A 27,463-nucleotide genomic window follows, 5' to 3' on the forward strand; every position below is an offset into this window, starting at 1 on the left:
AAAAATATACATATTAATAATTAAAATTAAATTAAATAATAATAAAAAGGGGTGTGAACGCTCAGCTGGTTGGTTAGTACGTACTACATACATACTACATAATTAACGAACAGGGAGTGGGTGCTCGACACCAGGAAGAGGTAAGTGGTTTTGAAAATTGCATGCAAATTAACGTTTTGCCTTTGCTATGCCTGGGTATTTACACTATGCCTTACATGTCCAGAAGGCAGGCTGGTGTTGGCGAGATACATATGTATATTTGCACAGCCTGGTGGCGCCAGCGAATTCACATACCATTAAAGGGGACGATAATATTATATACCTAATTTGCTAACGTACAAAGCTGCAAAAATTTATGATTTGCTGTTTTCAAAAGAATTTAAAATTAACTTTTTCCTGCTTTTTACCTGCTTTCATATTTCCTTAGTTTTTAATTTCCGCTTCTCTTTGCTTGTAACCAAGGTGTATTAAATTGTGCTTGTTACCCTCAGCTTATAAGAGTTTAGCTAGCGAAAAGAAAAGTTTATTACTTAAGCAGGCGTTAGATATTCGTCTAAAAATAATTCATTCATACCATGGCACCAAGAATTTCTTGACTACTTGTACAAGTATTTGTGTTGATGTGCTATCTTTTGTATGTGGCTCGTGTCTAGTTTATAAATAATAACGAATTTGTATGGCTTTTGCACTGCATAGCTGTTTGTTGCTATGGTTGAACTTGACGTAATTTCGACGTCAGCGCGTGTCTACACTTTCTCAAGTGTACTTTAATTGATTCGTTAGAATATTTTCATAGTACATAGGTACATATAAAAAAGTGCGAATATTTATCACACTCTGATATAGGAATAGCTATAAACAAACCTAGTTTTTTACTTAAAAAAAAACATAAATATTACACCAAGAAAAAGTCAACGAAAGACAACTAGTATGCATGCATAGACATCAGGAATAGTTCCAAATTAACTTGTTCCTTCTTTTTATGTAAGTGCATTTTACCTGCTGTAAGCAAATTTTTCAAAACGAAATTAATGGTTTATTCGAGTCTCCAGCCCACGAACCACCCACCTGCCACATTCAATAAGTAATAAAAATTTTGCATTTTGTTTATCTTCACCATTGTTACAACATTTACATTAAATAGATTCTGTTTGTATGTACATATCAACATTTCTACTTACTTGCACTAGTACAGCTAAACTTTTTTGGATAAAAACGCTACAAAATAGCAGACCTTAGCGCTACGTCGCGCTGGGTGCAAAACGTTAAATTTGTAAAATATTTTAAAAGAAAATAAATACAGGAATATTGTGTATCTGCATATGTACAAAAACTGATCACGAGTTTAGCTGCTCGGTAGGATCTCTCTGCTTATCTTCAAGTATTTCGACATATAAACATATTAGATATTTTTTGTATACATATCCGCTCGCATTCCTTATATTGACGTGTATTGTGCACACGCCAAGCAAATGCTGCAATGTAGATAAAGTAGAGAATTCGATATTGAATGGATATACCTATGCATAAGTATATTTTTGCCATTTCACCTACATAAGTTGTGATGCTTATTCTTTTATGTGAAACCGAAATTCGCCTCCTAAATGGCACTATTTCCGCGAGAAAAACAAACAATTTCTTGGTGAATCATCGTCAATCAATTGTCGAATCAGTGAGTTTAATTCCATTCAAATTAAATTTTTTTTAAGCTCGAATGCGCTGATAAGCAGACAAATAAAAATGTTATTCACCTTATGTTAATGTACTTCAGCTTATCAGCTTATAAATTTTCTTTTAACTATTTTGATTTTGATAGAATGTTGGCTACTGAACTGCTTTGGCATATTTTTACCCAAATATTGTTTTATTCCCCATAAAAAGTTCTTTCTCCAAGTTCTATGGTTATGGTTTACAGAATAAGTCGCCCGAAAATCGTATGTTTTCCTTTGTTACATTGAGCTTTCTATAGAGAATGGGAGTACAAATGCTAGGATTATTGCGCGAATGGAAGGCCAGGTTAGATATTTCTATCTTCTTGTTCCCACGACCGTCGGGTCTATTTAACCGGTACGACCCAGATTAATATCTGGCCAAGGACTGTCATTCCAGCAAAACTCCCCAAAAACTCTTTGGGGAATTTGTAAGCTTTTACAACAACAACAAACCTCTCGTGATGCGTGTTGTCGTACAAAAAAAAACGACTGTTTAGAGCCGCGTAGTACAGCCTCTTTGTGCAGAGTTGTATTGAATTGCAAGGTGACTCATTTAGTTTAACTAAACCCAAATTCAATAATTTCATGCCAAAAACTCCAAATAAATCGACAACAAAATCTGGAGTTTATAAAACAGAGCATATATACTTGATTTTCTAAATTGACTTTAATCATGAAGACGTAAATTATATCAACAGCTGCCGTGGCTTATCACTAAATTCAGCCTTGTAGGAAAGAGACTAAACAAAGCTGGTGAAAAAACAGCTGGAATATTCAGAGCTTTACAGCTGTGCTCAATGGCTTTGATGCATCTGCCACTGTGCCTCTATGGCCGTTGTTATTGTTGTTGCTGCTAAGCTCTGCATACTGTACATATCGTCGTTTAAAGTACAAAACCGCGTAACTGACATTTTTTGCCAAAACTTGGATTTACTCACACAAGCTCTTGGCTCAAGCCTTATCCATTCGTCCTGATATATACTAGCCAGAAATGCGATTTCTTTATAAAATAGAAAACCATTTTGAAATATGAGTGTTTTTATTACTCTCTAGAAAATAATTTATGCTACTTCACATATTTGGTTTTGTACTTTAAACGAAAAGATACACTTAACCCCTCTTTGTTGTGGCATCTTTTCAGCTGTCAGCTATCTACATACATTGCCTCTCGGCCATTTTCGCAATCATCGACACTTGGAAATTTTTATATACACTTAATATAGGCAGGTTTCTTGCAGTTGCAGCTGCCACATAATCACCGCTGCCTCTTCCGCTACTGGCTGGATTTCGTTGGCGTTTCACTGTTTATGGTTTATTTTGCTCTTCTTCGATGGCAGTGCTTTGTCTTTGGCAGCTATACATAAGTATATTTATGTTTGCAAATTTCCTTGTTGTTGCCTCGATTCTTGTTTGAATCTGCTACTTTAGTTATCCTTCCAAGTGGTTTTTTGTTTTACTTATTTCCTTTTTTTGATTATCTTTAATATGCCTAACAGCTGTTTTAAATTTCCTTTGTTCGCAGGTACCGTTTTCAATATTCAAGGACTACAATTTAGGTCATTTACCGAATGTTTCTTCATTCCATTGATCTTAAACGGTGGCATTTTTACAAGCTTTTATTAAGATGCACCTGTGTGTAATGAGATCTTGTAATCAATGCTTCGTCCACTTCCTGGATAGGTAGAGACTTCAATTTTAGATCAGAACTCGATGACAATGCAATATGGAAGATGAATTATTTATCTAGGTGGCGCAGGTGTTTCAAATCACCGTGCTTATGGTACTATATGGTTCATATTTGGAAAATGTATTATTTACATGAAAAGAAATAACTCCACAAAAATTTTGCCCAATAGGTGGCACATGAGCCGAGATATTTGGAAAACCCGCATTTGGTACTTCAAAATATTTTTTTAATTCTTTACTTATTTACGTTTCATCTTAAAGAAAATTTAATTTAAAGATCTTGCAAGGTTTGAGCCCTACGCCAAAAACGGATTTTTGCGCTCAAAGCTAAGCAATTATAAAATCGAATAATGGTGTCAAGTTTGGTTGCAAATCCCCTTTCATTTATGGTACATAGCATACTACTTCATACGCCCCATTTACCGCCAGACGAGCAACATCCGCTGTTTTAAAATATGTATGTAGCTGAAAACGTTAATCAAAAATATGAGTGAAAACTACTACAATATCCTAAGTGGAGCAAGAAATAATAACGTAGCATAAAATACTAGCAGCATATATACATAAGTAAATACATACATATCAACTGTTTAATGCACGGCAAGCAAAAACATTCGTTCGCGAAAGTGTTTCTAAACTATTGTTTTGCCATTTTCCGGTCGCCTTTTTTCCATTTTTCTATGTTACTTTGTTGCTCAAAGTGCTTAGAGTAGCCGCTTGCTTTGACCCACTAAACGACGCATCATCGACGTTGCAATGTGGGTCAAAATCATGTACGCTGGAAGATTCTGCCCCGCCGTAGCACGTCTGCCACAGCAACTGAGCCACTAGCATAAGTACAACAAGCGTGGTTTTTTTCCAAGGCATTTGCCGCCTCCTTTGTTGCCCTTCACACCCCATATATATACATACGTACATAGATATTTAGTTACATACATATGTAGTTACATTAGGGTGCAACACTGTCCATACATAAAAAATTGGTACTATTTTGGCATGGTAATTATAGTTTTTATTATATTTTAAGGCTTTGAAAATAACTGCAAATATCTGATTATTTTTATTCGGAATATAAAATGTTCAAACATTTTTTTGCACGTCTTAAGCTTAAACTCTTGTATATATCATCTGAGGTGATTTTTCTGGGAAAGACTTTTTTAAAAGCAAATTTTATTTATAAAAACTCGATTTTTGAGGTCTTTTCAAATCAGTCCAGCATACGTAAATCTTAATATTTTTTCGAAATAGTATGCTGGTAATGTGCAAATATAATAAATTTAATATGTAATGCCGATAGAAAAACAGCGGTGAGGAGCATTCTAATGTATGCACATTAGGGTGGTCCTTAAATGTAGCAAGCAAAGTTTTACATCAAATTACCTAAGCTTCAACGCCTAAGTCGATGCTACTATAGTCGATGATATCACATTAATTTTGCTCCCGAATGGAGATGGTTAAGACGTGTCGCACAGGGATCAAAGTTCAGATTACCCTATGAATGCGTCTTAACCGACTCCAATCCGGCCCAAAATTTATATGTGATATCCTCGACTTGAGTAGTATCGATTTTGGGTATTAAATGAATAAAAAAATATGTATTTTTTTATTTTTTGAGTCCATAGAGGTATCTGCTCTTTGACCCCTTTGCGACACGCCCTAACCTACTCCAATCGGTACCAAAATTTATATGTGATATCTTCGACTATAGTAGTATTGATTTTAGGTATTGGTTAAAAAAAATTAGTTTTAATTTTTTGAGCCCATAGTGGTATCTGGTCTTTGACCCCTTCGCGACACTCCTTAACCGACTCCAAACTGGACCAAGTTTCATATGTGATATCTGTGTTCGGGGTGTTACCGATTGATGGGGTGAGACTGAAAAAAATGTTCATTTGATTTTTTAAGGGTCACCCTAATGTACGTATATACAGTATCGGTCATATCTATAGCACGCCATTTCAAAGTGATATTGTGTGTCACTTATGCTTATTTCTTTATTTTTAAGAATATTCAATTAAAATTTAGTTCATTCTCGGACAAACCCCATATATACCCAAGTTCAATAATTTGTAGAAAACTACAAAAAAGTGTAACAAATTTTCACCTAAATTTCAAACTTTTTTCTCGGAAGTGATATTGAGTACACAGATTTTTAGCCCCTGCAATTTTAGCCTGATAATGTGCAAATTTCAAGTGGCTACGAATTACCGTTAATTTTTTAGAATTTTTTTGTCGCATTGGCTTCCATATAATGAATAAACTCAATTTATTTGTATATGGAAGAAAACCGCAACATCCTTGGCGAAAAAAATTCTAAAAAATCAGCGGTAACTTTTAGCCACTTGAAACTTGCACAAAATTGACTAAAATTGATTGGGCTATAAAACTGTGTATTCAGAAAAATTCAAACACTTCCGAGAAAAAAGTTTGAAATTTAGGTGAAAATTTGTTGCACTTTTTTGTAGTTTTCTATAAGTTTTTAAACTTGGGTTTATATGGGTTTTGTTAGAGAAAGAACTGTATTTTCATTGAAAATTCTTAAAAGTAAATAAATAAACATAAGTGGCACACAATATCATTTTGGAATGGCGTGCTATAGATATGACCGATACTGTACATGCCGCCCTAGTTTGGTAACCGCTCGATATATTTAGCCAAGAGCCACTCACTTATGTAGACATCACTTTTTGGTATGTAGTCGACACTTTGACGTTTCACATGTACGCTCATACAATTAACGCTTTTCACTTAATTTCATCGACATACTTTACTAAACATACATATATACATATGTGGCAGTTCACTCCCACCCGACCTCTAGTGCACCTTTTTTGTTGTGCAAATTTTTTTGCTGTTCTTTCAAAAGTGCTTAACTTTGTTTTACGCACACTGGTGGTTGCTTGTAGCGTTTTGCACTTGGTCAACAAATACCTTGTTGGCCTAGTGGTGCAGCTGCATTTAGCTAAATATATATATACATACATACAATATAGGCATGTGAATTTATATATGTATATATAATTATGTAGTTGTAGAACTTAAGTTCTTATTCGTAAATGCAGGAATGCTGCTGAACAATTTTGCTAACCGCTGGCGGAGTTGAATGGAAATCAACACAAAGGTGCAGAAAAATACAGAAAAGTTCACATTGCAACAAAACAATTAATGTTGTACTACAACCAATTTTGTTGCAATCATTCGTGAAATAACCCAGCCGACAAAAATCCGAAAATCGTTCCGAAAAAGGAAAAATAGTGGATGAAAGGCGGATTTTTGCCCGTTTACCGATTACATTTTCAGAAAATGAATGATAACTGTAGTCGTTTTCTATTCGTTTTTTTGGACGTTCTTGGATACGTAAATGAACGAAAATTGTAGTTGTTTTCTTTTCGTTTCCATATACGGAAAATTGTACGAGTCCTCACTGTCGGCAAAATTTACGTTTCTCTGCTGGCTGGGAAGGCAATGTTTTGAAAACGTAGATCTTACTGTTCTAGTGGTGAAAAAAGCTGAGTATGCACTAAATAAAAAAAAAAATATTTAAAAAATTTGTAATTAAAAGTTTTTAATATTGTAAGCAATCAATATTGAACCTTTTTTGCATTTAATTTTTTTTTTTATTTAATATTTGCATGATATTTTTTTTAGCAAAAAGAACCCTTAGATAATATCCGGAAAATCACTGATAAATGCAGAATAATCCTAATAGCTCGAAAAAATTTTAAAAGGTCCAAAAAAATCCAGGTAAATACTAAGAAAATCCAAAAATAGCAAATCATTTCAAAAAGTAAAAAAAGAAGAAATCCAGCAGATCTGGATAAATCATAACTTAGCGAAACCACTTAAAAAAAAAAAAAATTGTCGCAGTTTTTTACCGCTAATTTGTTGTGGAAAAAAATTGTGTCATTGTTTTATTTTTTTGATACAAAACCCTCCAACTCAAAAAAAAAAGACGAGGCTTTAAATTTTTATGCAAAAAGTTTTTTTGAACTTAAAAAAAATTCAATGTTCATTAATTTTCGAAACAAAAGCATAATTAAAACAAAAAAGCAACACTATTTGCAAAAGCAAATAATCACAGTGTAGAAAATTCGATATAAATTTGATCACTTATTCCACCATCCCCTTGGTGTGAAAATATCAAGGCGCACGCCACAAATCGGGGGAGAAGCTCGGCCAAACACTAACATACCCTGCAAACCATTTTTTCAGAGTATTCTGCATAGTAAAGAAATTTTAAAGAATTCGTTATTCGATTCGATTTTTTGCCGAATTTTCTAAAATGAAATAAATTACGCACACTTCCATTCTTTTACGAAATTTCGGAAGAAAATCTGTGAAGCAACGAAAATAATGGTGCTATGTGAAGAATATCTTTCAGAATTTTTCCAGAATTTGGTTTATTTTTCGTACAGAAATTTCTTTACGAGTTCGTGTCAACCAGTTCTTATAATTTTCTTTGAAAATTCGTAAAAAATCGTTACAGAAATGAAATACTCCTAACGATTTCCTTAAGATTTCGGGTACTTTAGTTTGCAGGGTATGTGTAAGCACCAATCTATTATTATTATTCCACCATCTGCATATTCTGAAAGCTGTTTTATTACTTCGCCTGTTTATTGCTTTATTGCGCCATGATCTTTATAACATTTTTTAAGCTGCTTTTCCAAGTGCTCTTGGGCTTAGGACACATGAGGCAGAGTTCTACGTTTTCTGCAGATAGGGGTTGGACTCTTATTGTGACAGTTTAAGTAGTTGGTAGTCTCTAACCTTGCTCTCAAGCGCGTCGGAATATGTTTTAAGTAATTACTACATATTTGCATTTACTCGGGTGTTTATTTTTGAAGAAAATATGTGTTTAAGCAAATATTTAGAAACTTTTTTAAAAATCCGCCGAATTCCATACATTTGCCAATGTATGTAAACAATCAGCTAGATTAAACTCATCATTTTTCAAAAATAAAAAACAAAACAAAAATTTGTGTGAAAATGTCACTTACAACACAACTTACAGCAGGTGCGCGCCTGGCTATTGGCTGTTGGCCATTGAATTTTTTGTTTCGCGCGCGTCGGCCCCATTCTCTTGCAAGCTATTTACAACTCATCGACGACTCATTATCGCTAATTAGAGATGTTGATTCTATTTTATTTTGTTAAAAAATCTGTTGTAAATCGTATGGTTTCATTAGTCATCGGCGCGCGATAGAGTCGCCAGCGCATTAAGTACTGCTGAGGCATGTGAAAAATGTTCAGCTTCCCTGCCGGCATTGAAGGTTGACATTTCGGTTACTGAACTTTTGGCAAACGAACTTGCCATTCGGTCGGACGGGGACACTGAAAATACTAAACACAAAAACAACAACAAACATAACTAATTCCATGCCACTATTGAGGCGCCTAACCACCCAGGAATCCATACAACAGCGCATATTTTTATTGTACAAGCCGATTGACCTTGTTGTTGGCGGTTGAGGCTGCCTGCCGTGCCCTCTGCGTTGGCTGAGTTTTCAATAAAAAGTGCGACTGCCGCATTCACTATAATCGTAAATCGATCAGTTGTTGGTGCGCAGAACTTTTTAAACTGATGGAATAAATATTCTCTCTTTAAAATTTCTTATTTTTAATTAAAAATTTTTCTTATTTCTTGTTTTGATCTCGCTGGCATTGCATTGTGCGAGTTTCATGTCAATTAAGCGTATTATTCCAAATGATTTATTTATTAGCAGTCGTTGGCTGATGAACACATGTTTCATTAAAGAAATTATTAATTGTACTAATACATAAACAATATGAATGTAAATATACATATATGTATGAGTAGAAAAATAAGTATAAAACATATCTTAAAATTTCCACATGTTTATTCGTATACGAATTTTGACATTGAAATCGGGAATTAAAACATTAACCATTTCGCAATATGCAATCGTACATTAAAATAAATCCATACATACTTAGTATTTATCTATCTGTTTTTCGGCAACTCGCCCACATGACCCCTTAAGTATGTACACTAGGCGACATATTAAGGTGCACACATTGTTTTAATATTTATGTTCACAATTATTTTCATAAACAATTTTTTTGCATTAATTATTTATGAAAATATAGTTCAATATGGAAATCAAAGTTTCGCACTTTATATAAAGTTCACAAAAATTAAAAAAAATCGTCAAAATTTTATTCAGAATTTCTAGAAAATTTTTGAGTAAAACAAAGTGCATGTTTCAAGTCGCTAAAAATTACCGTTGATTTTTTAGAATCTTTTTTGTCGCATTTGCTTCCATATAACGAATAAACACAATTTATTTTTATATGAAAGAAACCCGCAACACCCTCCACAAAAAAAAATCTAAAAAATCAACGGTAATTTTTAGCAGCTTGAAACTTTGTTTTACTAAAATTGAATGGGCTACAAAACTGGAAACTTAAAAATTTCCTAGAAATTCTGAAAAAAAGTTGAAAATTTTGATGAAACTTTTTTGAATTTTTGTGAACTTTTTATGTTTAAAATGTGAAACTTTAATTTATATGGTTTATATTTTAGAATGAACTATATTTTTATAAATCTTCTTCTTCTTCTTATTTGGCGCTGTAACCGCCTAAGCGATTTTGGCCGAGTCCAAAACAGCACGCCAGTCATTTCTCTTCTGTGCTAACTGACGCCAATTGAAAATGCCAAGTGAAGCCAAGTCCTTCTCCACCTGGTCTTTCCAACGCAGAGGAGGCCTTCCTCTTCCTCTGTTCCCAGCATCGCGGCCCGCGTTGAATATTTTCAGAGCAGGAGCGTTTCTGTCCATCCGAACGACATGGCCAAGCCAGCGGAGCCGCTGAATTTTAATTCGCTGCACTATGTCTATATCGTTGTAAAGCTCATACAGCTCATCGTTAAATCGTCTGCGATATTCGCCATCACCAACGCGTAAAGGTCCGTAAATCTTTCGCAGAATCTTTCTCTCGAAAACTCCAAGAGCCGCCTCATCAGATGCTTTCATTGTCCATGCTTCCGCGCCATACACCAGCACAGGCATGATGAGTGACTTATAGAGTGTGATCTTTGTACGTCGAGAGAGGACTTTACTCCTGAATTGCCTACTCAGCCCAAAGTAGCACTTGTTGGCAAGAGTGATTCTCCGTTGGATTTCAAGGCTGACATTATTATTGGTGTTAATGCTGGTTCCCAAATAAACGAAGTCGTCTACTTTTTCAAACTTGTAACTGTCAACAGTGACGTGGGTGCCAAGACGCGTATGCTCTGACTGTTTGTGTGCTGACAGGAGATACTTCGTTTTGTCCTCGTTCACCACCAGACCCATTCGCTTTGCTTCTCTATCCAATCCCGAGAAGGCAGAACAGACGTAGCCCTTGTTTTTACCGATAATATCGATGTCGTCGGCATACGCCAGCAATTGTACGCTCTTATAAAGTATTGTGCCTGAGCGGTTCAGTTCTGCGGCTCTTATTATCTTCTCCAACATAAGATTAAAGAAATCACACGAAAGGGGGTCCCCTTGTCTGAAACCTCGTTTGGTATCAAACGGCTCGGAGAGGTCCTTCCCTATTCTGACGGAGCTGGTGGTATTGCTCAACGTCATTTTACACAGCCGTATTAGTTTCGCGGGGATACCAAATTCAGACATCGCGGCATAAAGGCAACTTCTCTTCGTGCTGTCGAAAGCGGCTTTGAAATCGACAAATAGATGGTGTGTGTCGATCCTATTCTCGCGGGTCTTTTCCAAGATTTGGCGTATTGTGAATACCTGATCTATGGTGGATTTTCCAGGCCTAAAGCCACACTGATAAGGTCCAATCAGCTCGTTGACGGTGGGCTTCAGTCTTTCGCACAATACGCTCGATAAGACCTTGTAACCTATGCTTAGAAGGCTAATTCCGCGGTAGTTGGCGCGTATGGCGGGGTCGCCTTTCTTGTGGATTGGGCAGAGCACACTTAAATTCCAGTCGTCGGGCATGCGTTCATCTGACCATATTCTGCATACGAGCTGATGCATGCACCTCATCAGCTCCTCGCCGCCGTACTTGAATAGCTCGGCTGGCAGGCCGTCAGCTCCAGCAGCTTTGTTGTTTTTCAGCCGCGTAATCGCTATTCGTACCTCGTCATAGTCAGGCGGTGGGACAGCTACTCCATCATCATCGACTGGGGACTCGGGTTCGTCTTCCTCACTACTTTCAGCGCTGCTACCATTCAGTAGGTTATAAAAGTGTTCCCTCCATAATTTAAGTATATTCTGGACATCGGTCACTAGGTCGCCATTGTTGTTCTTACAGGAGTTCGCCCCGGTCTTGAAACCTTCCGTAAGTCGCCTAACCCTCTGGTAGAATTTTCGGGCGTTCTTCCTGTCGGCCAGCATCTCAAGCTCTTCGCACTCACGTATTTCGGCCTCTCTCTTCTTATTACGGCAAATACGTCTCGCTTCCTTCTTCAGTTCCCTATAACGGTCCCACATGGCTCGCGTTGCGCCCGATCGCAGCGTGGCCCTGTAGGCGGCATCTTTTTTCTCTGCGGCTTCTTGACATTCCTCATCGTACCAGTTGTTCTTTCGGGCTCGCTGAAATCCAACTACTTCTTCGGCGGCGGTACTTAATGATCGGGAAATGTGGTTCCACTGCTCGCGTACGTCGGATTGTTGAAGAGTGCTCTCAGAGAGCAGGTGTGTGAGTCGAGTGGCGAATAAATTGGCCGTCTGTTGTGATTGCAGCTTTTCGACGTTAAGCTTTCCTTGCATTGTTGGGCGCACATTTTTTGCTGCACAGAGGCGGGTGCGTATCTTGGCTACAACAAGATAGTGGTCCGAGTCGATGTTTGGCCCTCGGAGTGTACGTACGTCCAAAACGCTTGAAGCATGCCTTCCGTCTATCACAACATGATCGATTTGGTTTCTCGTTTTTCGATCTGGAGACAGCCATGTAGCTTGGTGGATGTTCTTATGCTGGAACCTAGTACTACATATTACCATATTTCGGGCCCCGGCGAAGTCGATCAGCCTCAGTCCGTTATCGGACGTTTCGTCGTGGAGGCTGAATTTTTCGACAGTGGCGCCAAAGATCCCTTCCTTGCCCACCTTGGCATTAAAATCGCCAAGCACGATTTTGACATCGTGTCGGGGGCAGCGCTCATATGTACGTTCCAAGCGCTCATAGAAGAGATCCTTGGACGCCTCATCCTTCTCTTCCGTCGGGGCATGGGCGCAGATGAGCGAGATGTTGAAGAATCTAGCTTTGATGCGGATTGTGGCTAGACGTTCGTCCACCGGGGTGAACGCCAGTACTCGGCGACGGAGTCTCTCTCCTACCACGAATCCAACACCGAATTTGCGCTCCTTTACGTGGCAACTGTAGTAGACATCGCAAGGCTTCACGCTTACTTTACCTTGCCCCGTCCATCGCATTTCTTGGATAGCGGTGATGTCAGCCTTTGTCTTCCCGAGGACATCAACCAGATGGGCAGAGGCACCTTCCCCATTAAGGGTCCGGATATTCCAGGTGCATACCCTTAAATCATAGTCCTTTATACGTTTGCCGTGGTCGTCATCAGAAAAAGGGGGTCTCATCCGAGGCTTGTTGGAATTTTTCATTGGGCGGGGTTTTAACGTGGCGGGACCCAAACCCAGCGCACGCGAAGTTTTACGCCTTCTCACTTTAGCTCGCTCCCAAACGGGTGTTTGGTTGCTACCCAGAGGATACGTGGATATAAATATCCGGACGTTGTGAGCTGCGATTTGAACCGTACGCACAAGAATCGCTTCTGGCCACTCCCAGGTGAATGGCAGTCAAAAGTTTTCCACTTCTGCGCACGGAACCATCCTCCTATTTTTATAAATAGTTAAGGCAAAAAATTGTTCATGAAAATAACAAGGTGTGCACTTTAATATATCGCCTAGTGTATGTATGAAATTCTCGTGTTTACATGGAGTATTTTATATGTGCTTCGTTTTCCTTTAGGAAAAATCATTGTCTCACTGTTCTTCACAAAGTCAATTTAAAGCGCAGACTTTTTGGGATTTTTTTGAATAGAATCAGCTGTTGAATTGTTCACGTATTTATTCTAGGAGCAATGATGAAAATGCTCTAAAGTCCCCAAAATCTTCGGTTTCTACTACGCTACAGTCGATTGTTGGTTGGGATCGATACAAGAATCTTCGGCAATTGCCTCTCTCCCTATGCATTTGGTTCTTTCATTTAATTGATGGGCGCCCTTTCATTGGTTGCTAACCCACGGGTACCGAGTCGAAGGATCTTTTCACCAGCGATCCATGTTCAACCGAGGTAGTCGTTGTATTTTTGTGGTTTGAAGTATAGACATACATATTTAAAAGCCATTATAAAGTTCATCGTTCGAACAGGACCATAGACCTTGCGTTGAATTCTTCTCTCGAAAGCCCCAAAGACTTATCTTTACTGTCAGTCCTTGTCTTCTTCAGATTGGACTATAAAACCTCTCAATCTTCAGTCACCTCGTTTGGTTCAAAGTTCATTTGTCATGGCTGTATTATATTCGTTATATTCTTGTACAAATTGGTTAGGTGGTCGACAATCATTGCCGTCAGATCCAATTAGCGTAAGACCCAAGAAACGTGCGGTCTCGATTGGGCCCCACCAAAGGTCTGCTAGACATGACTAAGTTTATTCCATGTCCACTCCCACTCGAGTCACACTTTACTGAATCACGATCCGGACACCAATTAGCTCTTTCTCCACTAACATCCATTTAAGGATGAGTGGACGGCATATAAGGGCTGCAATGAAGCAACAGTGAATTATTTTACGGATGAGTTGAAGCTTGGCGGTAGTGTCGATGACTAAATCTTTTGCAGGGAAGTCTCGATATAAGGTTTCTAAATTTAGACTTCCACAACACTTAGTGTTTTCCAGGCGAAGAAGGCTGTCATAAAGCAGTCGGTAAATTCGTCACTCATAGCTAAGTAGCGATCTTAGTATCGTCCACGCTGCGCTTATAGCTTGCTGGGGGAATACTTGACATATACGTGACTTAGGCTACATTGTTATTACAGGAAATTGCATGGCGGATGAGCTGAGTAGGTAAGAAAATGGGAGTACCTCTGACTACATGCGAACTTCTATTGGACAACTGGGCCTCGTGTCAGCTCAGCGTACACTGGAAGGAAATCAGCACATGTGGCACTGCAAGATCTTTTGGACCGAGGGTGGAACGTTGACCGTCAAAGGATTTCATTAGGTTCACGAAGTCTCAACTCTACATTCTGGTGAGTGTATTGACTGAGTTAGAATTCACGTGGAAAGATTAATTACCACAGCGAATGCTCAGTGCAGCAGTCGAAATCATCAATACTGGAAATATCAAATTTTTTTCTTAGACTTTCTATGTTGAGTATTGCAGCAAGTTATCGTAGGGAACCCGCAAAAGTTTTGAGCTAAAAATTTGGTTGGCAAGAGTAACGTCCCGTTGAACTCGTTCGTCCCTGTTGCAAGCAAGAACGCCGATGATTTCATAGAAGTGGGCAAGATTACTTGCAGTCAAGAAAGCAGCTCCAATTTCAAAACATCACAACTTAGAACTTTGTCATGCGATTGAAGTCCAATTTCGGTCAAAAATAAAGCAAATATAAACTCACGACTAATAGTATACGGTCAAAAATTTAAATTCAGTTTCATGTTCAAACATGTTTTCACTTGCTTATGTTTTTCTTCTTAAGTTGCTTAGGCTCTTGGAAAATTCTTATTTGATAATAATGCTTTGCTATTGATTATTGAGAATACCTACATACTATAAGCTTGTTGTTGCATTTGTTACAAGTCAAATTTTGTTTTTGTTTAAATAGCCCAATTTTTCAATAACATCTGATTATTTATTTTAAAAATTTTGTATTTTCTATTTTCTGGCAATAATTTCGAGCTGACTGGGTCTTAAATGGATTAGCAGGGCGCACATAAAATATATCTACATTTGTTACTCGCCTTTTATTGATAAATATTTATTTTAGTTAAGAATTCATCTTAAACTCAATGTAAATACATACTTATTTACATAAAGTTCATTTGTTTTGAAAAATTGTTTACATTCACAGAGTTTGGCAATAAAATTGATACTTACCACATTGAGAAGTAAAATGCTTTGCAATACATACATATATATATACATACCGACTTTCAGCGAAAATAATTTCAATTCACAAAAATAGTGGTGCATATGGCCTAAATGGCTTTCGATTGTACTACCTATGTTGTCGATCATAGAGTACATATTTGAAAATTAAAGGTCGTTTTGCAAAGATTCATTAGAAGGGAATTATTTCAGTTCCGACATCTAGTTTACGGACTGGATTGCTGGAAAAAAGTAATGTTTACGAGATTTTCTACTAAAAGTTTTTTTGAAACCTAGATAAAATCCAAGCCAAATAATGCGCTGTACGATTTAGGGCCTTATTCTGTATCACGAATGATAGGCAAAACGAACGATTCGTCTGCAGACGACAACCTCTCTGATTGCGATTTTAAACTCTATCGGTCGTCTTCGTCTTGCTTTTCATACATCACGTTGCAATGGTCTCGGCTAAAATGGTGCCGCCGGACTAATTTTTGAAGCATTCCTCTGTAGACGAATCGTTCGTGTTGCTTATCGTTCGTGATACAGAATAAGGCTGTTAGTTTCTATGCCAAGTCGTTCCATACTCTTACTTCGGAGTTTAGAAACTCTGCGGTGCATCAATTGGACCTTTTCTACATATAAATACATATATGTATGTCAAAAAGAAAATAAAGAGATATAAAATCCTACTAATAATATAAATGTGAAAGTTCGTACAATGTTTGTTGCTCTTTCACCCTAAAACGAGTGGACATACGGTCAGCGTCAAAAATATGAATACCCTGACGTTTAGACCATTTTTTTTCAAGAAATTCCAAAAAAAAAATTTCATCAAAATTTTAAACTTTTCAATTCCAGTATGGGTATGCTGTTTTGTAGCCTATTTAGTATAATAAGGTATAACTAGGTTACCTAGCAAAGTGTGACTCATTGACTGACTGAGATGGTCCATTGATGCCAACGTGGCACGGCACGCCGTTTCTGTACAATTCCCGATTTCACTACTACTTGGTTATAGGTAAAGATATTGCATTTTCCTAACATTTTCTAAACTTAGAAGACGTTTAAGTTGATTGTAATACTGATTGATCTGCAGGTCTTAACTTAGCTTTTATGAATTTTTAAACATTTGTCCCAAGTTTTTTTTCAATCAAACTTTTTTCTCATCCTGATCCACCGACATAAATATAGAAAGGCGAATAACACTTAAAAATAATAAATACGCCCGTTCAATATCCTCTCGTTCTATTTCTCAGAATCAAAATCAACATCCAAACAAACCACATATTTACACTCGGCAATTGTTTTCAATCAAACTCATAATAGAAATTCATTATTTTATTATCAAAACATTATCGAATTTTCATGACGGCTTCTTTGTCTTAATCATTCCGCTCATTTTAGCTACCAATAAGTATTTTACATCACCAAATATTTAGATACGAAAACGCTCCAGAAATAGATTTGTGCGTATTACGGTAATTGAAGGCACGTACGCAAGTAAATGTAGCTAAAATGTATACATTAAACATTTGCTGACCTGCATGCAGCCTTATAAAAATAGCGAAGTGATTCCCGGTAACATTCCAAAAATATTTTCTTATTCAAATGTGCACAACAACATCCTTCTAGACAATTTCGTTTTTTGTGTTCTTGCTTCTATATATGTATGTAATAAAAAATGAAGAGGAGCTTCTTGTTTTTCACTCGAAAGAAAATCCCTCGCAAGTATGCAGCGCAGGCGGCGAATGGGTGGCCAGGCACTGCAGTGGTGCGAAGGTGGGTGAGATTATACGTCCCACATCCTGAAGGTTTACGTGCGTGTCGCAACAATGAGCAAGAGCGTCGCATGAAACCACACAACTTGTATACTAACTAAATGTAGTACTCGACAGTTTTTTTCTTTCATTCATGTAATACTCAACAACTGCCGCACAGTGTGGAAAATTAACTTTTTTTGTGACAAAATCGAATATCTCCAGAACGAGAAGAGTCAAACAAAATAAGTTGGAACCGTAGTTTAAAGCTTTCGAGATGGAAAATTCAGGAAAAATAGCTTCGTTGAAAATTACCTTGGCCTTTAAGATCATATTAAAATGTATAGGGGTTTAATTTGTTTTCCAATTTGGCCTTTAAACTGTATGCATGATTTTTTTTTTTTAATATTTAAAAATATGTTTTGCTATTCCAATTCCATAGTTGCCAGAACCGAAAACACCCTCAGAATTCCCCATCTCTGGTTCTCGACAAATACGATTTTGCCACAAAAAAAGTTCATTTTCCACACTGTGTGTCGTTGACGGAAGAGACAGGTGGTTTGGCATTGGCTTTCATGGTTGCGATTATAAGCATTATTTTACACAAGCACGCTAGTAAAACCGTTGTACAATTACATAAATTATTTGTGCATATGTATATGTGCATGTGTATATGTATATGTACATTGTGTATGCATGTATATATATATATAACATATATGTTCTGGTTGTGCTGATGGAGCCGAGCCATATCGACTATAGATAAATTTCAATATTTTTTCCTTAGACTTTATTTGCTTGCACAAAGTTAAATCTACTGCTTGCGTGAATATTTTTAAAGTAAGAAAAAAGTTCTCTTCATAAGTTCTAAGGGAAATATAAGATAATGGGTTTAATTCTGAGGTTAAATCTTAATACGGCTGGCATAGCCGTGATATTGAGTTCATGAATGGTGTAATGAAAATAAGTCACTTATTTTTGCATGAAATTGAAAATATTATTTAGCATAATTAAAGAGATCCGATTTGGGTAAAATATGCACCGTTTTGTTAAATAACTAGTTGCCATTTTTAAGGCAATTATAGCACTTTCATAGAAGCCCCGAGTCCCCTGTTGGCAAAAACGTGGACCGCCGATTTTCACAAACCTCTCTTGAGTCGAATTTTTTCACAAGAAAAATCTTTCGCCATATACTGGAACAGGTGGTAATCAGTTAATCCGCGGAATGCTTAAAAGTCTTCCAACCAAGTTTCCAAAGCAAAACCTTCCTGGCCGTCAATCCGGACTTGGCCACCCTCTGCACAACGCGACGCAACCACTATCGTGTTTCCCGTTAACATTGTCGTAAATGATCGACTTTTCATCACCAGATGGAAATTCGGTCTATGCTCTTTATAGCACTCCCTCGTGCGGCCATCCTACGTCAGATTTTTTCGTAACTGGGTAAGGCTTCCTCAAGTGGGCACCGAATTTACCAACATTAATATTTTTCAATGATATTCAGGCAGCGCCGAGTTTTGTAGTCGAACAGTACACTGTGTAATTTTTGTTGCAAAATTCCAAATAATTTTTTTTTTAATCAACAATTGAAAAATTTTACAGTGTTTTGGAAATTTTTATTTTTCTTTGCCCAGAACGAAATTGGCCCAGAACGAAATTGGCAATGAAGCTGAACTCAAACGGCTGAAGCAAGGGAGTGATGCTGAGCTCTCTGCGTCCACTAAACACCTCTATTTCAATAAATACATACATCTAGCAAGGTAGATTGCATACCGTAGTGGTTTAGGAGCTCGGCAACCCTGAATGTCCTTTTCCAAATTTTGAATTCCTAAGGGGTTCCGGGTGGTCGTATACGTGAACCATTTATGCGATATTCTCGCTGGGTGTGTCCCAAAGATCGGTAACGTATTCGAGAGCTTGCAGCTCAATCGAGAACATCGCTCTTGTGCGCATTTTAGAGCCAAGTATGACTAGAAAATACTATGAAACAAAATGTGACATATGACCCCTAATGCACTCTCAACTAGTGTCTCTTCTATGTAGCCACAAAAATGTATGGAATGTTAAATTACAACGAGCTGTCAATAAATAAATGAAAACTATTACTGTCGACTAGGAAATACTTGGCGGCATAAATATACATAAACCACACCGCCACAGGCAGCAAGCTCAGGCGCAGTGTCAGCTAAGCCAAAGCGAAAAATGTTCCAGTATTACTGCCGTTACGTTCTCGATACTAGCGCCACCTACTCCGCCCATTCATTTCCTACTTGCGCTAGTGCTTGTGGCGTTTTGTAAATGCTGCCACGGCAGGCCGGGCGTCAATTCTCGCGGCCTCAATGACGTGCAATTATATTATTTTTTGCTGTTGTTGTTGTTGTTTTTTTTTGTTCTATTGTTGCTATTACTACCTACATATGTACACACAACCATACATAGATATTTATTATTATTTGCCTCTGTTGCTCTCATTGTGTTATCACTGTGTGGTTGTTCTTGTTCTTGTTGTCGCTGATTGTGGTTAGTTAATGCGCGCGCATTGCTGAATAAAAAAACACAGATCGCTTTTTTTATACATCCATGCGTACATACATACATATTACGTAGCTTGATGTTGTGGTTCTGGTTTGTCTACCACCGCCCACCACACAACGCCCGATTGTGGTATGCGATTGCCGCACGCAAACACACCGGCAGCGATCGACAAAACAAAGTTGTAAGCACGCGAATACGTACATACATACGTACCTCTATGTTCAGACAAACATCCATTTGTAGCACACTCGTACTATTTCCGTTCGTTCACTTGTTTGTGGGTAAACGATTTCAATAATTTTCCTGATTATTATTTTTACTCATTTTGCTGGTGGGCTACTTGTTTTTACCATTTGCATTGTTTATTTTTTCGATCGGAAAATTTATGTAAAGAAGTAGGCGAGAGCGGCATCGAACTGCGTACTGCGTATGCGCCAACAACAGCAGCCGCACTGTATGACCGATTTTGTCAGGTGGCGGAGGCGGTTTTTGGGCCATGTTGTTTTCTTTGCAGTTATATTTTTGCGGTTTGAATGTAGCGCCTAACCGCCTAACCGCACCACCAAATTGCCCTATCCATCCACCCTGGTGGCGGCAGGCAAATAACGAAAATTTTGATTGCTGCCAATAATTTGCGCTCCGTGGAAGTTTAGTTGGTTTTTGTTTGCATAATCGTACGCTTGTTCGAACGCATATCTGCGCGAATATTATATTTTTTCCAACTTTTTCACCTTTCGTTTTTTGGCATCGATTGCGTGTACCGACGTTGCATTAACATTTACGGACTTTAGTTGTAATGTTAATTACACTAGCAATTGTAGCAATTGGCAGTTTGAATACTTAGATATAAAACTCGTACATAGAAAGAAAGCTTCAATGAAATTGTAAGTCGTATAACTTTTGAGCTGTGAACCGCTGCTTTAGCTAGTGTTGTTGTTGTGTATTGTGTAAGCAGTGAAGTGAATTCCGTCACGCTATCCATTGGCTGGTTGGAAGTCGCGCGCGCGCCAAATTTTTACAAAATAATTTGTAATTTTGTTGTCACTCCGGCTGCTGGTAGTGAATGAATTTTAGAATTAGTTTAGCGACTATGACAGTAAGTTTATTTACATATGTAAAATATGTACATTAGACTGGTAGAAAGAAATCGACAATTATTATTTTTTAATTCCCTTGTGAAATATTTTTTGGACAGGGAAAAAAGACGTCTGTCAAAAGAGCAGCGCTTAATATGCAGATTTTGATGTAGCCCATCGCAAATTTATATTTTACATGTACATTCATACATATGTATATAGCACAGGAAAAAATTTTCCGCTTTGAAATTTTATAACTCGTTTTTCATAAATAAACTCCCCTCCAAAAATTAGTCAAGCTTAAAGCCGAACATATAAAAAATTTTCTTTTTTTTAATTTTCGGCAAAATGTTAAAATTTATCACCAGGGAACGGATTTTATGGAAATTGCCTTTTTTTCTGCTAAAGAGATAGAGTATATTCGATTAAGAATGTCCACGATTTAGCTTTCCCTGATTCCATATATACACATTTGATGTTGCCTTTTTTGCCTTTTTTAAGATATTTGCCTTTTTTTGCCTTTTTTAAGATATTTGCCTTCTTTTGTCTTTTCTACCTTTAAAAAAGTGATTATAGCATTTACATTTTTTTTAAGATTAAAAAATATACACATTGCCCATGCGGCTTATAGAAGCGCAGAGACCTCTTGCCAAATTGGTGTTGGAAAAATTCAAAGCCGTTTTCTCAGCTAACGAAGGCTTGGAGACAATAAGGGGTGTTGATATAATTATAAAGGGCGAGGAAAACGCCCTTATTTCTGATAATATGAACGTTTCAAACGTTCCATATTTAAATTGGGCTCCACTTGTATAAACTTACGTCGAGCGCACATTTAGTACATTCAAGGCTTTTCTTCGCGAAAATTGAATGAAAATGCTGCCAGAAAACTTCAAAATGCATCTTGTGGTTCAATGTTACTACAACTATACAGATTAAAGTTTTATGAGTTAGAAACCCGAAAGGATAAAATAGTCAAAGCTTCAAAGTACAAATTTTTCATATAATGAAACTAGTTCATAGTTTTTCCCTTTTTACTTGTAATATAAATGTATTTTTTAATTGTTCTTCATATTTTCTGTCTTTTAGGTGCCTTATTTTGCTTTTTTTGCCTTTTCCTGCATTTTTTGCTATTTTGTTTTGCCTTTTTTTGCCTTTTTTGCAACACCTAGTGCCTTTTCCTGCCTTTTTCGTTATTTTATTTTGCCTTTTTTATGGGGTTTTAGGTCCTAAAAATCCGTTCCCTGTTTATCACTAACTCCGCCGCAAAATGTGGCACAAAAATTCGATTTTAAGTGCTAGAAAAATACACAAAAAACTTAAAAATTTGTATTGTAGCGGCATATTTGTTGCAGCGGAAAACTTTGGGGCGCAGTAGAAATCACAGCACATGATGTGACTTTGTTAGAATATGGATGTAAATATAAAAATTTATCTTGAACATTTTGTAATAAATTTTTTTTAAGAAAAGATCATTTAACTTAAATTTTTAAATGACCAAGTTAACATCGCTTTGACTGGCACCGTCAAGAATACATACATACATACGAAATAGAAGGTCTGCGCTTTTGACAGGCGTCTTTTTTCACTGTCCCGAAGATTTTTCACAAAGAGGCTTTGAAAAAGGAAATAGTAGATTTTTTTTTTAACCACCCTAATGTAAAAACAAATGATGCAAAAATGTTTGTATGTAAGATTTATATTGTAAGTATATCTTTGAAGTCTTGTGCAAGCGTATATTGCGTGCCGCTTTTGAGGAAGAATCAATTACAGCCGTTATTATAATATTTTCATGACATTTGGTCTAATATGCAATGCTGGCAGTGTCAAACTGGCACTCTTAAAAGTAAGGCCACGCTTTTTCCGAGGTATTCCGCTTCCTTGTTATGTAAGACTTCGAGTAATACGCGCAGCCGTAATAATAATTGTTGCGTAGCAGAATCGCATTCTTAGCTACTTCATGCTCTATATTCGCAGTAAGCATCGAGCTCATCGGTTTTTTTTTCGAATTTGGCAGTACGCTTGTCGGTTTGGGCCCCGAGACCAAGACCGAATAAACAAATATCTTGCATAGAATTATTCACTCAAAAGCCCCCGAAAACCTTCGTCGAGAAAGGTCTCCATAAATAAACCACATCCTATAATCCTCAATCTTTGTTGAAAATTCTGGGAGCGTTCCTATCATCTTTCTTTGGGCTTTCCTATTAGACGATAAATCAAATATGTATATGCATCTACGATCGCCTGCACTTTGCCCATTCCCTATCCATTCGAACAGAATAAGCAGTACCTCCAGTAGCTCCAGTTCCCCGTCAGATAATCTGCGCATTCATTTTCTTAACGATTGTGGCGTCACTATTTGGCATTAGTCCATATCGTTGTTAAATTTATATTCAAAGCTGGTCTAGTAGCTGTACAGGCGTACGTGTGGTGTTGGGGCCACTACCTAGTTCGGCATCTGCCTGTAGATTTGAAGCTTATTACTGGCCATATGTAGATTTTATCTGCCATTTATTATTGCATAATGGACTTTATTTATTTGCAGCTCACCGCTATGTTACGTGCGTGTTTATTTATATTTTTCCTTCTAATTCGCTGCAGGCCAGGCCAGTGCGCCAGGTCGGCTGTCTTCCAAGTGCGTTTATTAATCATTTTACGAGTATATTTATGTCTTCTAAATACATCAGGTTTCTCTATGAAAATATAATTTTTTTTAAACATACTCGCACACATGCATATTAGGGTGGTCCAATTTTTTTTGGAATTTTAATGCCGCCATGCCCTAGGATTGTTCTACACCGAAAAAAATAAAATCAAATAATAATACCCATTTGTTTCTTTAACCATTTTTTCATGGTAACTATATAGGTCAGTCAAAACTTCCAGAAAATGCAATGGAAGACCAATAAAAAATCTTTAGTAATAAAAGGTCTTCTAAAGAGAGACCGATCGAAAAATATTGATTTTTAAGAACTCTATACTATTTCTTCGAAAAAATGTTTTTTTTCCCATATAAAATACATGGAAAACTTTGAGCACTTTCCAAAAACTTTTTGATTTCAATATAAAAAAATAGGGGCATCAAAATTCCGACTTTACTTTTTTTTTTACCACCCTAATGCATATGCATGAATCTGCGCGCATCACTCCAATATATGGAGACTGTCTTTCGTTCCGGCTTAAATTGCGATTGCGACGATTTCATGGAATATTAATTTCTCGCTCTAATTTCGTAATGTTTTCTGCTGTTATTGGCTTAATTCTGAATTAAGATCGAACATGTACATAGTCTGTGTGTTAGTTATGGTTTGATAAATTTGTAGTCCGTTTGGCTGTAGCTGTTTCCCAGTTCTCTTCAACTCGTGATTCGGCTACCTAAGTAAGATCATCTTCCTTGCCTGCCAGCTGTGCACAAATTCATTTGCTGGCAGCTCAATTGCTAATATCGTGAGAAATCTTAATTGAAATTAATTAGTTGGGTCGCCTCGTCTCTTTCTTTTGCTTTCTTTGTCTTTCAGCTTAATTGATTGAAATTTTTGAAATGTTGACCGTTTTTGTCTGATGAGTGCATCCGCCGTCGTGAAGAAATATGTCTGAGGAGTGTGTCACATGCCATGATAATGCTTCTTTTTTTCAGCAATACCTATTTAATTTATCGGTTATAAATTTATGGGTTTCTTTTCAATTCATAGAATTTTAATTTTGTTATTTAATGTAATAATGAAATGAAATTGAATACTAAGCAAAACCGCGGATAGAGATTGGTGTGCATTTCCAAGAGAAATGATTAGTGGGACATTATTTGGAGCAACAAATCTTTCGTTTTTCTTATAAGACATTACTAGGAATTAAACTTCTACGAAAGTTTAAAAATATTCGTTTATACAAATAACCAACATCTGCTGATAATCCCCCTATATATTTTCCAAAATGCAAAATGTTTAGTTTCGCTAGAGTAGTTACAATTTTACTTTGCAATTTAAGATTTTTTCTTCCTTTTCGCCTTTATTTCAAAAAAAAAATCATTATTTTTAATGAGATTAAAATTTAGCCTCTGTGATGCCTACTAATAATAATCGATATCGATAACAAATCATCGCCCCTAATAAAAAGAGTGAGACGGATCTGATAATAAGTGTGATTAAAGTCCTTGTCGATAACCATAGTAGCAACGATATCGATAAAATACTAATTAGTAAATATATCGATGACATGATCCGATAACAGTATCGGCAGTATACAAAAAATACAAATTTGGGTTGGAATATGAAGCGGTTTATCAACGTGCAGCGATATGATATCGAATTATATTGAAGACAATAATTCAATATGTATATCGAATACAACTGATTTCCGTTTGAAACAACTATTAAAAACAAACAAAGAATGCGATTAAAATCGGTTTCAACAACCATAATGAAAGCAATATCGATAAATGTATTAAAATCTTCGATAAATATTTCGATAACACCTAATTGCCATTAAAAACAAATAAAGATAACGATTAAAACCGGTTTCAATAATCATAAAGATATCGATAAGTTCATGAAAAACAGCGATAAACATTAGATTGCTAACAGTATCACTAACTGCTTCGATAATAAAATCGGAGAAAATCATGAAAAGGAAGAAATTAAAATTTCTAATACATTGCCGGTTCAGAAATTCCTCTGTATCGAAGCAATTAGTATAAGGTACAAGGCGGAGGCTCAGAACATTCGGTTGCAGCAAAGATGGTTTTTCTATGTATAAAATTTACCCTATTCTGCGTTTAATTTCAAAACTGGACATGTTTTTGGTAACATTAATAAATTTGAGGTTGCGGCAGAACTGAATAGAACTTTTTGGTCAACTAAAAACTAGACTTAAATACTGGACAAAAAATGTTGCCCATAAAAATGGAAATATGTACATTGTAAAACTGGGCACAAATGTATGTCCATTTAGAAAGTGGATACAAATTTTTTGACATTTAAAAACGGATGATAAATTTATTAATTTAAATATGAAAAACTGGTCAGCAATTTTTGGTGATTCAAATATTGGACATATGTGAGTTTTAGTCATTTAAAAGTTGGACATAAATTTTTGGTAATTTAAAATTTGGACATAAATCTCCTCTACCATAACACGGAACGGGAGTAACTTTAAACCAACAAAAAAATAAAAATTGGGACATAAATGTTTAGTAATTAAATTTTTGGTCATTTAAAAATTGGACATAAATTGTTCATCATTTAAAAACGACATAAACTTTGGGTAATTTTTAAACTGTAAGTGTACATTTACATTGAAACTGGCTCATCAATATCTTACGTCTTGAAAAAGTGGATGTGAAATATTTCTGGTAAAAAGTTGAATTGTGAAAAATGGACATAAAAAACTGAATAGTAAAAAAACAGGCAAAACAAGATTTATTTGCATGCATGCCCATATGTTCACTTTTTTTCTGTCCACCATTGAACAGCTCTTTTATACCTACATTTTAGAGCTAATATTTTTAACCGCCTTTCAAGAGAAAAAGATTGTCTCAAATTGACATTACAGTTTTAAAATTACCAAAAAAAAATTGTCTGGCCTTAAAGTTTGCGCATCTTAAGTCCTAATACGCCCAGTACCAAAACCTTAATTACAGTTTTTTTTTTAGATATCTACATATAATTTACTTACATAGCTGTATATTTAAATCTACGTATTACATGTACATACATATACCATAAATATTTACTTCCATACGTATTTACCAGTAATTTATCTAAATTTTCCACAAATTTCGAGTTTGTAGACCTCTTAACTGAGCAATCTGATTTTTTCATTCAACACTTTTCATTTTCGTTCGAGTATTCACGCCGTTTGCGCTACTTCAAGGCCTCCTTCCTGTGGGCGCTGAAATTACCCTAAATAATTCATTTGAAGTTTGAAAATTTCAACATCTGTGCGACGACCTACGCCCAATTTTCGCACGACTATCTATCTACAAGCTGCAAACTCACTTTTCGCCATGAAAATAAAATTCAAGATTTCTTTATTTACGCATCGATTTTGCACACTTGCTTTGTATATAGTCGATACATATGTATGTATGTATGTATTTCCTGTTGTACTTGCTGATTGCTTTTGTTTTCCAATTGCTGATGTTTTCAATTCTATGTCTTTAGGCACTCGTATCTACGCAATTAAATGCTTGCTGCCACAAAAGCAAAATTAATGTGCTTTCTGAAAGTACTCTGCTGTGATTTGCACTGCAATGAAAACACTGACCCGGTTGAACGTGCCACCACTGGGCGTGTGTATGCCAGCTTCGATGTGCGGTCGGTTGGCATCCTGGCGCTGCGCCACGCTGGGTTGGATATGTGACGTTCAAACTTGCCAGCCAGCCACCTAGCCCAGAGTTGATTACTTAGATCCGGACGACTGTCAGCTGTATTTCTGGCTGCCCCCTTTTGCTTTTCTCACTGCATTTTGTCTATTACGGAGTGTCTTCTTACTTTTGTCTTTTTCCCCGTTTTTTTTATAGTAATCTTCACCTTGTATCGCTCGATTCTTTGTTTCAAGTTGCTACTCCTGCTTGACTAGGTGGGCGCTGTTGGCGACCTGCTGGCGGCATGCGCTTTT

At 36.7% G+C, this 27,463-nt stretch overlaps 1 protein-coding gene across 2 annotated transcripts in view; it reads left to right on the forward strand.

The window, feature by feature from the left end:
- The first annotated feature begins 67 nt into the window (after nt 1-67).
- LOC118743178 (ras-specific guanine nucleotide-releasing factor RalGPS1) overlaps nt 68-27,463 on the forward strand; it is a 42,910-nt gene continuing 15,514 nt past the window's right edge. Inside the window, exon 1 of one of the 2 annotated variants that reach the window (XM_036475717.1) lies at nt 68-140. The gene's annotated coding sequence lies outside the window, so the exon portion shown is untranslated. The remainder of the gene's footprint in view (nt 141-27,463) is intronic. The other variant, XM_036475715.1, reaches the window with a different exon arrangement.

The sequence above is a fragment of the Rhagoletis pomonella genome, unplaced genomic scaffold (assembly GCF_013731165.1).
Source record: "Rhagoletis pomonella isolate Grant_MI unplaced genomic scaffold, Rhpom_1.0 Rhpom_scaffold_00007, whole genome shotgun sequence".
Taxonomy (NCBI): Eukaryota; Metazoa; Arthropoda; class Insecta; order Diptera; family Tephritidae; genus Rhagoletis; species Rhagoletis pomonella.